This window comes from Aquarana catesbeiana, linkage group LG02, assembly GCF_042186555.1.
Source record: "Aquarana catesbeiana isolate 2022-GZ linkage group LG02, ASM4218655v1, whole genome shotgun sequence".
Lineage (NCBI taxonomy): Eukaryota > Metazoa > Chordata > Amphibia > Anura > Ranidae > Aquarana > Aquarana catesbeiana.
This window is the reverse complement of record NC_133325.1, coordinates 235,899,303-235,911,490: the sequence shown is the minus strand read 5'-3', so window position 1 is coordinate 235,911,490 and position 12,188 is coordinate 235,899,303. Positions and strand designations below refer to the sequence as shown.

The window sequence follows — 12,188 nt, the reverse complement described above, 5'->3', positions numbered from 1 at the left end:
GGACATAGGGCTCCAACCATAAATATATATATATATATATATATATATATATATATATATATATTTATTTATATACTGTATATGTATATAAATATGTATATATATGTATATATATATATATTGTATATGTATATATGAGCTGTTTTACCTATACAAGGATTTATATTTCTGTCTGTCCAGTCCTAATACTTACAAGACAGAAGACCTAATTTTCTCTGCTGCCATTAAAAAGCCCCTATCTCTACAAATGAATAAATAGATAAAGCTGCTAAACCCTGTAAAAAAGGCTTTTAGTTAACGATCCAGAAGGCAGGGATTCAAAAATTCACTCTTTTGAAGTGTGTGGGTGGTACTACTGTTCAACACTTCTGGGTGTGTCCTCTGCTGAGTGCTGTGGTACAATTTCTGCATCGCTATAGTGCCTTTATCATTTTAGGGCAATGATAAGTATACCATAGGTCAGGGCCCAAAATTTCAAGTCCTGAGCTACTCGTCACCAGTTGCCCCACCCAACCCCTACCCTGCCCTGCCCCTAATTCCACCCCTAAACACACCCTCATGAATTATCTCATGAAATGACACTTAAATGTTTTATGCAGAATTAGGTTATAAAAATGATAAACAACTTTATCAGTGCCCATCAGTGCAGTCTCACCTGTGCTCATCAATGCAGCTTCACTTGTGCCTAACAATGCAGCCTACCCGTGTCCATCAATGTCGCTTCAATTGTGCCCAACAATGCAGCCTACCTGTGTCCATCAATGCAGCCTACCCGTGTCCATCAGCGCAGCCTACCTGTGCCCTACAATGCAGCCTACCTGTGCCCAACAATGCAGAATACCAATATCCAGCAATGCAGCCTACCTGTGTCCATCAATGAAGAAAAAAGAGACCTCCATCATGTCAAATGTAGAGTGTGGTGGTCCCATCCTTATTATCATGGAACAAAGAAAAATATCCCCCCTCAATGGGACTTTGACAGACCACCAACTCGTTATGGTAAAAAATAGTGTATTTTATTGATATACAATAAAAATACGTCTTTTTATTGTATATCAATAAAATACACTATTTTTTACCATAAAGAGTTGGTGGTCTGTCAAAGTCCCATTGAGGGTGGATATTTTTCTTTTTTCTGTGTCCATCAATGCAGCCTACCTGTGTCCATCAATGCAGCCTACCTGTGCCCAACAATGAAGCCTACCAGTATCCATCAATGCAGCCTACCTGTGTCCAGCAATGAAGCCTACCAGTATCCATCAATGCAGCCTACCTGTGTCCATCAGTGCAGCCTACCTGTGCCCATCAATGCAGCCTACCTGTGCCCAACAATGCAGCCTACCTATGCCCAACAATGCAGCCTACCAGTATCCATCAATGTAGCCTACCAGTATCCATCAATGCAGCCTAGCTGTGTCCATCAATGCAGCCTACCTGTGTCCATCAATGCAGCCTACCTGTGTCCATCAATGCAGCCTACTTGTGCCTATTAATGCCGCTTCACCTGTGTCCAACAATGCAGCCTACCTGTGCCCAACAATGCAACCTACCTGTGTCCATCAATGCAGCCTAACTGTGCCCACCAATGCAGCCTACCTGTGCCCAACAATGCAGCCTACCTGTGCCCAACAATGCAGCCTACCAATATCCATCAATGCAGCCTACCAGTGTCCATCAATGCAGCCTACCTGTGTCCATCAATGCAGCCTACCTGTGTCCATCAATGCAGCCTACCTGTGGCCATCAATGTAACCTACCTGTGCCTATCAATGCAGCCTACCTGTGTCCATCAATGCAGCCTACCTGTACAGGGGAAGAGAGAGGAGAGGACTCGAACATCGGGCTCATCCCTAGTGTGACAGCGAGTGCGGGAAACACTCAGCAATTCTAATAAAAGCTGTTACAGTGATGTTCCTCTGCGCTCTTATGATCCGGCCGCCTGCTTTCCTCGCTCATCCCTGGGGCAATCGATGGTAGAACAGCTCCCATTCAACCCCACCTGCTGGTAGTGTTCACCCCCCCCCCCCCCGCACTCACAGGCAGCCCACGCTCGCCAGCCCTCATTTTCCAAATGTGAGTAGGTGAGTGGGAAATTTGAGGGCTGCCTTAGGTAACACTTTCAGATCTTATATCCTTCTCTGTGACTGAGCAGTGAAAGGAGAAGCAGCAGACTGATGAGCTCCTTCCTCTGTCACTCTGCTTTTTCCTCCTAACAACATGCTCCTGAGTTGCTCATTAACTTAGCTCTACAGTACAACTGACTGGCTATTTGCGCTAGTTCTTCCTCTCCCAGTCTAGGCTCTGTTTTACAAGAAGCTGATATCAAGTCAAATTCGGGTATCTACACTGTTTTCATTAAAGAACATTATGCCCCGTACACACGGTCGGATTTTCCGATGGACAATGTCCGATCGGAGCGTGTTGTCGGAAATTCCGACCGTGTGTGGGCGCCATCGGACATTTTCCATCGGATTTTCCGACACACAAAGTTGGAGAGCAGGAGATAAAATTTTCTGACAACAAAATCCAATCGCGTCAATTCCGACCGCGTGTGGCCTGTTCCGACGCACAAAGTGCCACGCATGCTCAGAAGAAATTCCGACACGGGACAGCTCGTTCTGGTAAACTTAGCGTTCGCAATGGATACAGCACTTTCGTCACGCTGCAATGTTAAAAATGGTTTAATACAGCGCACTCTCTTCTTCTTTATAATGTGACAAGAATTAAGTAGTTTTGCTGCTCATATTCACACACACTTCTCACAAACTTTTATTTGTGTTTTTTTAGTGGGATTCCCTGAATATATTGTTATTAGTTGTCACATCTGACAGTTTTATATTTTTTTATTTTTATTTTTTTTGGATTTTAAGCCTTTTTTTTTCTTTAATGTTTGGATTTTTTCCAAGGCTGATCTTTGTTCAATGTTATTTTTATTTTTACTCCCGAATATTTTTGTGTGTGTTTTGTGTGTCAAGTTACCCCAACACCATTGATATCTTTTATTATTTAATCTCAAGGAGATTGTTTGTTGTTGGTGTCCCTTGTTCATTTCACATTGTATATTTGAAATGTACCTGAATCCTCACAAACCAACTGTCATTTTTTGAAGTAAAACACATAGGAGAGTATAATTCAAAACAAAAATCCTTTATTAAGGGATCAGAAACAAACAAAGAGGAAGGCAACACTGGATCAACAAAAGAAATTATCGAAGCCTGGGACGCATACGCATACGAAACATGGCTAGAAAACGGTCGACTGCTCAGAACGAAGTAACAGAACGCACTGAAGAACAGCAAGGCCTGTGAAGAGCGACCTGAAAACCAGTAACGAACGAACAAGAATACAATGACTACTTAAAGTCACACGGAACTTGCTTGCACGCACTGAAGAGCAGATACAAACCCACAAGCACAAACTGAATGGCAGAAAACGATCTGAAAGCCACGAGTCTGAAAAAGCGCGAATCGTCTCTCACCAAACTTTTACTAACACGAGATTAGCAAAAGGAGCCCAAAGGGTGCCGCGCTTAGTTCTGAACCGGCCCTTTCTAGTCTCGTCGTACGTGGTGTACGTGACCGCGTGGTTGTCGATTGGAAATTCCGACAACTTTGTGCGACCGTATGTAGGCAAAACAAGTTTGAGCCAACATCCGTCTGAAAAAATCCTAGGATTTTGTTGTCGGAATGTCCGAACAAAGTCTGACCGTGTGTACGGGGCATTACAGTTAGGCATGTATTAATAAATGCAGAGCTGCATTAATTTGTGTTTTTTATAGCTGCTTGGAATTTAGCTTTAAAGGTGTAAAGTCCAGGGTGTGATCCATATCTTTGCTTCACTGTTTGGCTGATTTGGAACAATTATGCAGGTCAGGAGTCTCAACTTCTCTAGCTGTGTACTTGCTCTGGCTCAGTAAAAGGTAAGGATATAACCCTGGAGCTGACACCCTTCAAAACATGTTAGCAGTGGCTATATTTTTATTTTGACAGGTTTCCTTTTATACAGCCACATTATGTTTTAAATACCGTAAATAAATGCTTTTATAGTGTATTAATTAATAAATATACACATTTTTTTCTGTTTGCCATCTTTATATGGCCAGCAATATTTTTCCATGATTATTAAAAAATGCAAGTCTTTATTTAACTGAATGCTGTGTGTGCAAAAAAAAAAAACAAATAAATATATAGTAGCTAATTAGATTTCAGCTTTCAGAAGTTTAGTGCAGTCGGTATAATGCAAGATGACACCTGGTTGCAATGAGGCGAAATACTGTATAGATTGCTTTTTGCGTTATTAAATAAGGGCCAAAACATTGAAGATACTCAATGATCAGATAAGTTGTACTCACTAGATAGCAGTTCCAAATTACTGTGTGGTTTACATGAACTGCTACATTTATAGGCCCCCTTAAATTTATATGATTTCTTTTTTCCATGAGAACGCTTAGTGATTGAGATGAATTGATTTTATTCCACAGAATATATTTTTATGGCACTCTAGCACTGATTTGATACATGGTGTGATTACACTTTATACAGAAGTGCAATGGTAGAGCAGAGAAAAAATGTCAAACTGGTTTATGATCTCTCAATGACAAAATCGGGATTGAATGGTATCAATTTTCTGCTGTAATGGGGAGGAAATAATTTGGTGTGGATGACTGAATAGATAAATGTATTTAAAGTAAATTACAGATAAGGAAAAAAACTTTCAAGTATTTAAACCTCACCTTATGCACAGTGATTTTTAAGCTTTTATTGTGTAGCAGCTGTTTTTTTTTTCTTTTACATTTAGCTCAATGATACCATTTTGCTTATTGTTTCTTGTGTGGTTTCACTTTGAAATATGTTCTTAATTAGGTAACCCAAATATGCAAATGTAAGCTACAACTACAGTAACTGCTAGCGTCATACATTAAAAGTATATTTTCTGACTCCAAAATGCCCAAATGACACCAACTCTCACAATAATAATTTTCTGTTTTTGATGATGGCTGAGATAAAAATATACAGTTCTAAAAGTGTACAGTGGGGACAGAAAGTATTCATACCCCCTTACATTTTTCACTCTTTGTTATAGTGCAGCCATTTGCTAAAATCATTCAAGTTCATTTTTTTTCCTCATTAATGTACGTACAGCAGCCCATATTGATAGAAAAACACAGAATTGTTGACGTTTTTGCAGATTTATTAAAAAAGAAAAACTGAAATATCACACGGTCCTAAGTATTCACACCCTTTGCTCAGTATATAGTAGAAGCACCCTTTTGATCTAATACAGCCATGAGTCTTTTTGGGAAAGATGCAACAAGTTTTTCACACCTGGATTTGGGGATCCTCTGCCATTCCTCCTTGCAGATCCTCTCCAGTTCTGTCAGGTTGGATGGTAAACGTTGGTGGACAGCCATTTTTAGGTCTCTCCAGAGATGCTCAATTGGGTTTAAGTCAGGGCAAGAACAGTCACGGAGTTGTTGTGAAGCCACTCCTTCATTATTTTAGCTGTGTGCTTAGGGTCATTGTCTTGTTGGAAGGTAAACCTTCGGCCCAGTCTGAGGTCCTGAGCACTCTGGAGAAGGTTTTCGTCCAGGATATCCCTGTACTTGGCCGCATTTATCTTTCCCTCGATTGCAACCACTCGTTCTGTCCCTGCAGCTGAAAAACACCCTCACAGCATGATGCTGTCACCACCATGCTTCACTGTTGGGACTGTATTGGACAGGTGATGAGCAGTGCCTGGTTTTCTCCACACATACCGCTTAGAATTAAGGCCAAAAAGTTCTATCTTGGTCTCATCAGACCAGAGAATCGTATTTCTCACCATCTTGGAGTCCTTCAGGTGTTTTTTAGCAAACTCTATGCGGGCTTTCATGTGTCTTGCACTGAGGAGAGGTTTCCGTCCGGCCACTCTGCCATGAAGCCCTGACTGGTGGAGGGCTGCAGTGATGGTTGACTTTCTACAACTTTCTCCCATCTCCCGACTGCATCTCTGGAGCTCAGCCACAGTGATCTTTGGGTACTTCTTTACCTCTCTCACTAAGGCTCTTCTCAGTTTAGCCGGGCGGCCAGCTCAAGGAGGGGTTCTGGTCGTCCCAAACGTCTTCCATTTAAGGATTATGGGGGACAATGTGCTCTTAGAAACTTTAAGTGCAGCAGAATTTTTTTTGTAACCTTGGCCGGACCATGTGATATTTCAGTTTTTCTTTTTTAATAAATCTGCAAAAATGTCAACAACTCTGTTTTTCTGTCAACATGGGGTGCTGTGTGTACATTAATGGGGAAAAAAATGAACCTAAATGATTTTAGCAAATGGCTGCAATATAACAAAGAGTGAAAAATTTAAGGGGGTCTGAATACTTTCCGTCCCCACTGTATCTTTCAGGTAGATATGCATGAAACTAGAAGTTTTCTCTTTGCCGAAACTTCAAAGAAAAATTGGGGAATTATGATGAAATTTTGCCACTTCTTTAAAATGAATTAGAGTCACATAATAAGGTTAAATGAAAGTGTTTTTATGGGTACAATGGACTGTAAGTACCGTATATACTCGAGTATAAGTCGAGATTTTCAGCACTTTTTTTGGGCTGAAACTGCCCCCCTCAACTTATACTTGAATCACTGCTGTCTGCCTACATGATCAGCGTCTCATGCAGGCAGACGGCGGCCAGCGTGTACTATTACCAATCGGCAGCCATTCACTGTTCAAGAGCCGCGCCTCCTCCTCGTCTGTGATAGGCAGAAAACTCCATTTCCCAGCGGTCAGCCTATCACGGACATTCTCTCATCCTCGTTCGTGGTATGAGGATGAGAGAATGTCCATGATAGGCTGACCGCTGACTGCTGGGAAATGGAGTGTTCTGCCTATCACGGACGAGGAGGAAGCGCGGCTTTTGAACAGTGGAATGGCCGAATTGTATTATGACACACTGATCGGTGCAGAGCGGCACACAGAGGCATGCACAGGACACAGGAAGGATGCACACATACACAGGACACATGCACACATACACAGGGACACATACACAGGGACACATACATAGGGACACATACACAGGGACACATGCACAGGACACATACACAGGGACACATGCACAGGAAACATGTGCAGATGGGCATTGTTGACCCTCTTTTTCCACTTACAGTAGCTGCTGCATTTCTCACCTTCGTCTTATACTCGGGTCAATCATTTTTTTCCATTTTTTTGTGTTAAATTAGGGCCTCAACTTATACTCGAATCGACCTATACTCGAGTATATACGGTAAGTGTTTTTTACTGGCTGTTCAGGGTTACAGAATCTTATTTCACCTATTCTTGACCTGTTTCTATAGTAAAAATATGCTTTTTGTTAGCTGGAAACATGATGTTAGCTATTAAGGAATAAAGGAAACCGAACCCTAATGCTTAACATTGACCTCTTGCTTTTTGGTGCTGAGTGTATGCGCAGTCATTACCCAATTTTTGTCCTAAACCTTCACCTCCCCATCTAGAGCATGTTGCAGAATTATTTTGTATTATTTTACCTTATTTCCTAAGTGAGAAATTGCTTGTATTACTCCCTGTGACATCATCACCGGGCATGTAAAAATCTTTCAGGGGGAATCCGATGGGAGCACATGCACACACACAATACTACATTTATCCTACATTCTGTCTATCCAGATATGTCCCCCATTAGGGTCTGTTTCTGTGGCAGCTCTTCCCTCAGTTCCCCTACTCATATATTTTGGTCAAGTGAGAAATTGTTACCAATCTTACCACACATTGTAAGTGTGTGTGCAGTGTTCATTGAAATACATGGGAATATGGAGGAATGTTAAGCAAGCCCCAGTATAACTCTGTCTCCAATCATCATGCCCCAGTGATATGAGCAATCAGTACATAAGGCCAGAGGGGCAGGATCTGTGTCCTTCAATGGACTCCAAGAAAATGATTTTACGGTAAGTACAAAAATTGTATTTGCTTTATCGCTCATCGAGGGACATAGGTCCTGTAAGTAATGTGGCCTTTGTGGCATCCAAAATCAATCCAAATGAGGGGTGGACAGTAGCCACTGAGAGACCCAATGGACATTGAATCTTGCTACATTGAGTATCTTAAGAAACCCCTGCTTGGACTAAGGCTAGAACAAGAAGGGCCAAAGCAAAAATGGAAATTGCCATGACCAAGGAAGGAGTACCAAACATGAACCTGGACATCCTATGGTCCAACAAACTTTGAGAAAGCACTGTGCCTAGTGTGAAACATGTCAGAATAGCATTCCTGTTGCTGTTACAGTTGTTACAGCTTTAGTGGAGATGAGTCAAGCCAGCACCTGAAATGTAATTTTGGAATGTGAAGCGTGATATCGCTTGGAACAGCATGTGAAATTTTTAAAAATGTGGAGGACAACCAAAGATTTATCAAAAGTAAAACAGTTGGATCAACAGGAGAAAAAACTCAGACCAACAGCTAGAGTGAACAACAAAAAATGGAAGCTTATTGAAGTAAAGGCCGAAGCCCAAGATACCCAACCATTGACTTCAAGAAAAGAAAGGTTGGACAGACAAGGTTGTCCAAATAAAAAGCTCAACCTGTTAACAAGCTGAGTCTTATTTAACTCAAAAGACATGCATGAATGTAACAGCCCATTCAGCACAAATCTTAACGGAGAGAGCAAACAAACCTTAAGCTGTAAAAGAGAAGGATAGTAATCTTATATCTTTTTAAAAGAAAGGATAAAGTGATCTATAGCACCTATGTAAAAGTAGACAGGATTGATGATATATTTTGATGCAAATAGGCATACAAAGACACCAGGACCAGAAGGAAGAAAATGTGTTATTTCAACTCACACCCACAAATGTGTCAAGGGTGTGGTAGCCACACTACAGCCGACCTGAATATTTATTTAATATATGATTCTGGGAAACAAGAAACATACCTGTAAAGGGTAACATTTTCTGCACATGGGCTAGGACTAGGTATTCATCGACTAGTACCATTTTTGACAGAGTGGTTACTCTGCAGCTCAGTAACAGAGTGTCCTAACTGCTGCACTTACTAGGTAGTACATGACTTATGAAAGATTAAAATTTCCTTAAAAGGAAGAAAGGGGGCATGCATCTATACATGTCCTTCACTATTTAAAGTGGAGAAAATCAGATATAGGAATTCAGACATAATACTTGAGTCTAGAAAGGAAACAGTGTGGGCACAAAAGAAAGAATCTACACTGTCCAGTTGCCCAGTCAGTTGCAAGAGGAGTTTCCAAATTAAATTTTTTTCCCCTAATGGGAAAATGAGAATCTAGCATTCCAGATGATGTTCCTATGGAGGACAAATTGGAGACTGATAAACAGAGCGATTTCCCCCAAACATGAGAAACCAACTGTTACGTAAAACTAGATTTATGTAGTAGGTATGTGGATATATTTTTTCCTTTATTTTCCCCTGATGATCATGCATGAGTGATGCTCACCCTTGGACAGGAAATATATTAGGACTACAGAGCATCAGTTCCTGTTCATTACTTTAGCACTGGGTCACAGTGATGACCCTGCCTAAAGCTGAGATCAAAACTCTCTGACACACCAATAACAATGCAAAGGGGTTTATTTAGGGCCAGGACAAGCCCCACAGAGAAAAATTGGTTAAGAGATTGAAACAATAACAATGCATTCTCAGCAACAATCTTCAAAACAAACACAGTAAAAACTGAATATAAAGGACAACACTATAACTTAACTGTAATTCTGAGGACCTAACTAATCCACTGGCCAGAGTGGGTCTAAAGTGGGTAAAGATTGACTGAAATTCACCTGTTCAGCGGGGATCAGCCAAATTTAAATCTGTGTATGGCCCTCCCTGTACAACAGAAGTCCGTCATATAATCAACTTCTGTAAAACGGCTACGCTGGGAAGCTTGAATCAATCAGTGGCTGCAGCCACTGATCAATGTATTTTGACAGTAGAGATTCCCGCTGTCAGAATACAATGTCACAGCAAGGAGGATGCCTCTGTCCATTTTTTTGCTGTGTGAACAAAAAGAGAAATGTATATCCAGATTAATGCACAGTCTGCCAACAGCGGAATGTGATTTCCCATCGGAGAACTCTGCCCTTCTCAAGAGTGACTACTTATAATCCAAGGGAAATTTACAAAAGTTCTAGGCCAACTCTCCAAGTGGAAGCAAAGTTCCCCAGCAACATGCAGCAAAGTCAGTAATGATACAAGTCGCCAAGAGGCTCCACACTCACATACTGTTGCGGGTTCCAAGGGTCCAAGTGTTCATTCCACAGTGGTCAGGCAAGGGTCATGCCGCTCATGGGGCTCCCCTTTCAAGCTTGCATCAGCTGAATCCTCATTCACTGGAGCACACAGTCCTCACCTTGACAGGCCTTCTGTGGTATTCTTTTCAATGCAGCACAATACAGGGAGTCTAGTGCTACTGTTCCCCAACCAGAACAAATATGTGAATTGGAAATTCTCACTCAGCAACTGTATAATTTTCAGTGGTTCACCATTAGTACAACAATCAAGTTAGTCACTGACTAAATTGTGAAGTAGAAGGATTAGTATTATAGGCAATATTTTCAGTGGCGCATGAAAAAAACAGAACAATGATTGCTTTTCTCACATGATTGGTCCTGTTAAAAGGGAAGCTAGTATAAGGAACTAGGAGGTTGCCAACCTGAAAATGCTAGTTGCTTGGCTGTCATGTGTATCCTCCAACTTTCGTACTTTAGGTCATTGATCCAGAGCAAGTGTGTAGATAGGGGCTTCTGAGTGTTTTCTGAGTTTCTGCATATGGTTCTGGGTTAATTACCTAAAGTACTAAAGTGAAACAGCTCCCCTGGAGCATCTATCAGGTTTTTATTGTCATCCGTGGGATTTTCCCTCACTTCCTGTTCAGACCAGAACAAACAATAAAAGAAGATGTATTTTTAATATTCTGGTAATGCCAATCCCTCCTGTTTTCTGTCAAAGGGTCCAAAGGTGAGGAAACAGCTCTCTAGAGGGGTCACAGACTGAAATAAAAACCCAACACGCCACTCTATCCAACACTCAAACAGGTTGGTTGGGGCTAGGCTTTAAACTAAAAGAAGGAACTTACTCTACCAATAATTGGTTGTTAGAATTAAATAAATATTTAACAGGCTGAGTAAAAAAATTCCTTTAGTAATCACACCCTATAAACTGAAAACACTACCAACTGTCAACAATTCCAAATAAATTCCTTGATTTAAAACAAAACACTCAAGTCTAATGTTACACCATACAACCACCTTAATTCAACTTAAAGAATATCCTGTCTTAGAAATTAGACTATTGGTTTCTATCACCCCACGGCAAGCCAGAACATTCAATTATTCATTTATTGTTAATGAGAATGAGAACAAAAATGTTTTCATTAGTGGTTCAGTAACAATTCTTTCTTTAAAAATGCCTTTATTTACATTTTACTTGGCTATAATGTGTGTCCCATTATCATACACTATTGAGAAACCGTAACAATTCTCTTTTATATGTTTAGCTTTATTATTGTGCAAAGCCATAATTGAAAATGTGTATTTCGCAATAGAAATAAAGAATAGAGACAGTGTTGCTATGGGAAAGTAAAGAATTAATTTCCTCTTACTTTGGCTGATTACTTTCAAAATGCTCCCGGGCTTGTTTTGATATTTCTTTTCTCACTGGTGCACATACACATAGCTAAACTGTCTTAACATAAAAGTAATGCTATTTAAATTCGAGCTCTCGGTCCAGTTAATCATTCACATAAATAGGTGTGTCAATTAATTTTGCATTCCTTAAACTATGCCTTCAAACTAACAATGTGCTTTTGTAATGCACATAAAGAAATGTCTTTTATTCCAAGTGTTTCTATTCAGACTATTAACTCTTTGTACAACTCTGCAGACTGTGTTTATACAGTAGGAAATCTTTTTATGCTGGTAATCTTTTTATACTTTGAAATATGATGTCTATCTTATGAATTAAAGTGTATAACCAGTCAAATCATTTTCTTTTATTTCTGGATATAGTGGGGGAAGAATAGAACCCATGCTGGGTTTTATTGCTATCTAGGGCTTTGTGTCTAGTCTATTAAACACATAGTAATCATCACAGTAAGTAAGGGGGATCCCTCTAATCAAGCTCCAGATAGCGGTAAAATTTGACAACATGACAACAGTTTTAATCCTTCCCCA

At 40.4% G+C, this 12,188-nt stretch overlaps 1 long non-coding RNA gene across 1 annotated transcript in view; it reads right to left on the bottom strand.

The window, feature by feature from the left end:
• LOC141129863 (uncharacterized) overlaps positions 1–11,718 on the bottom strand; it is a 53,088-nt gene extending 41,370 nt beyond the window's left edge. The window contains exon 1 of the long non-coding RNA XR_012241886.1: positions 11,618–11,718. This is a non-coding gene — a long non-coding RNA (uncharacterized lncRNA). The remainder of the gene's footprint in view (positions 1–11,617) is intronic.
• Between the last annotated feature and the right edge of the window lie 470 nt (positions 11,719–12,188).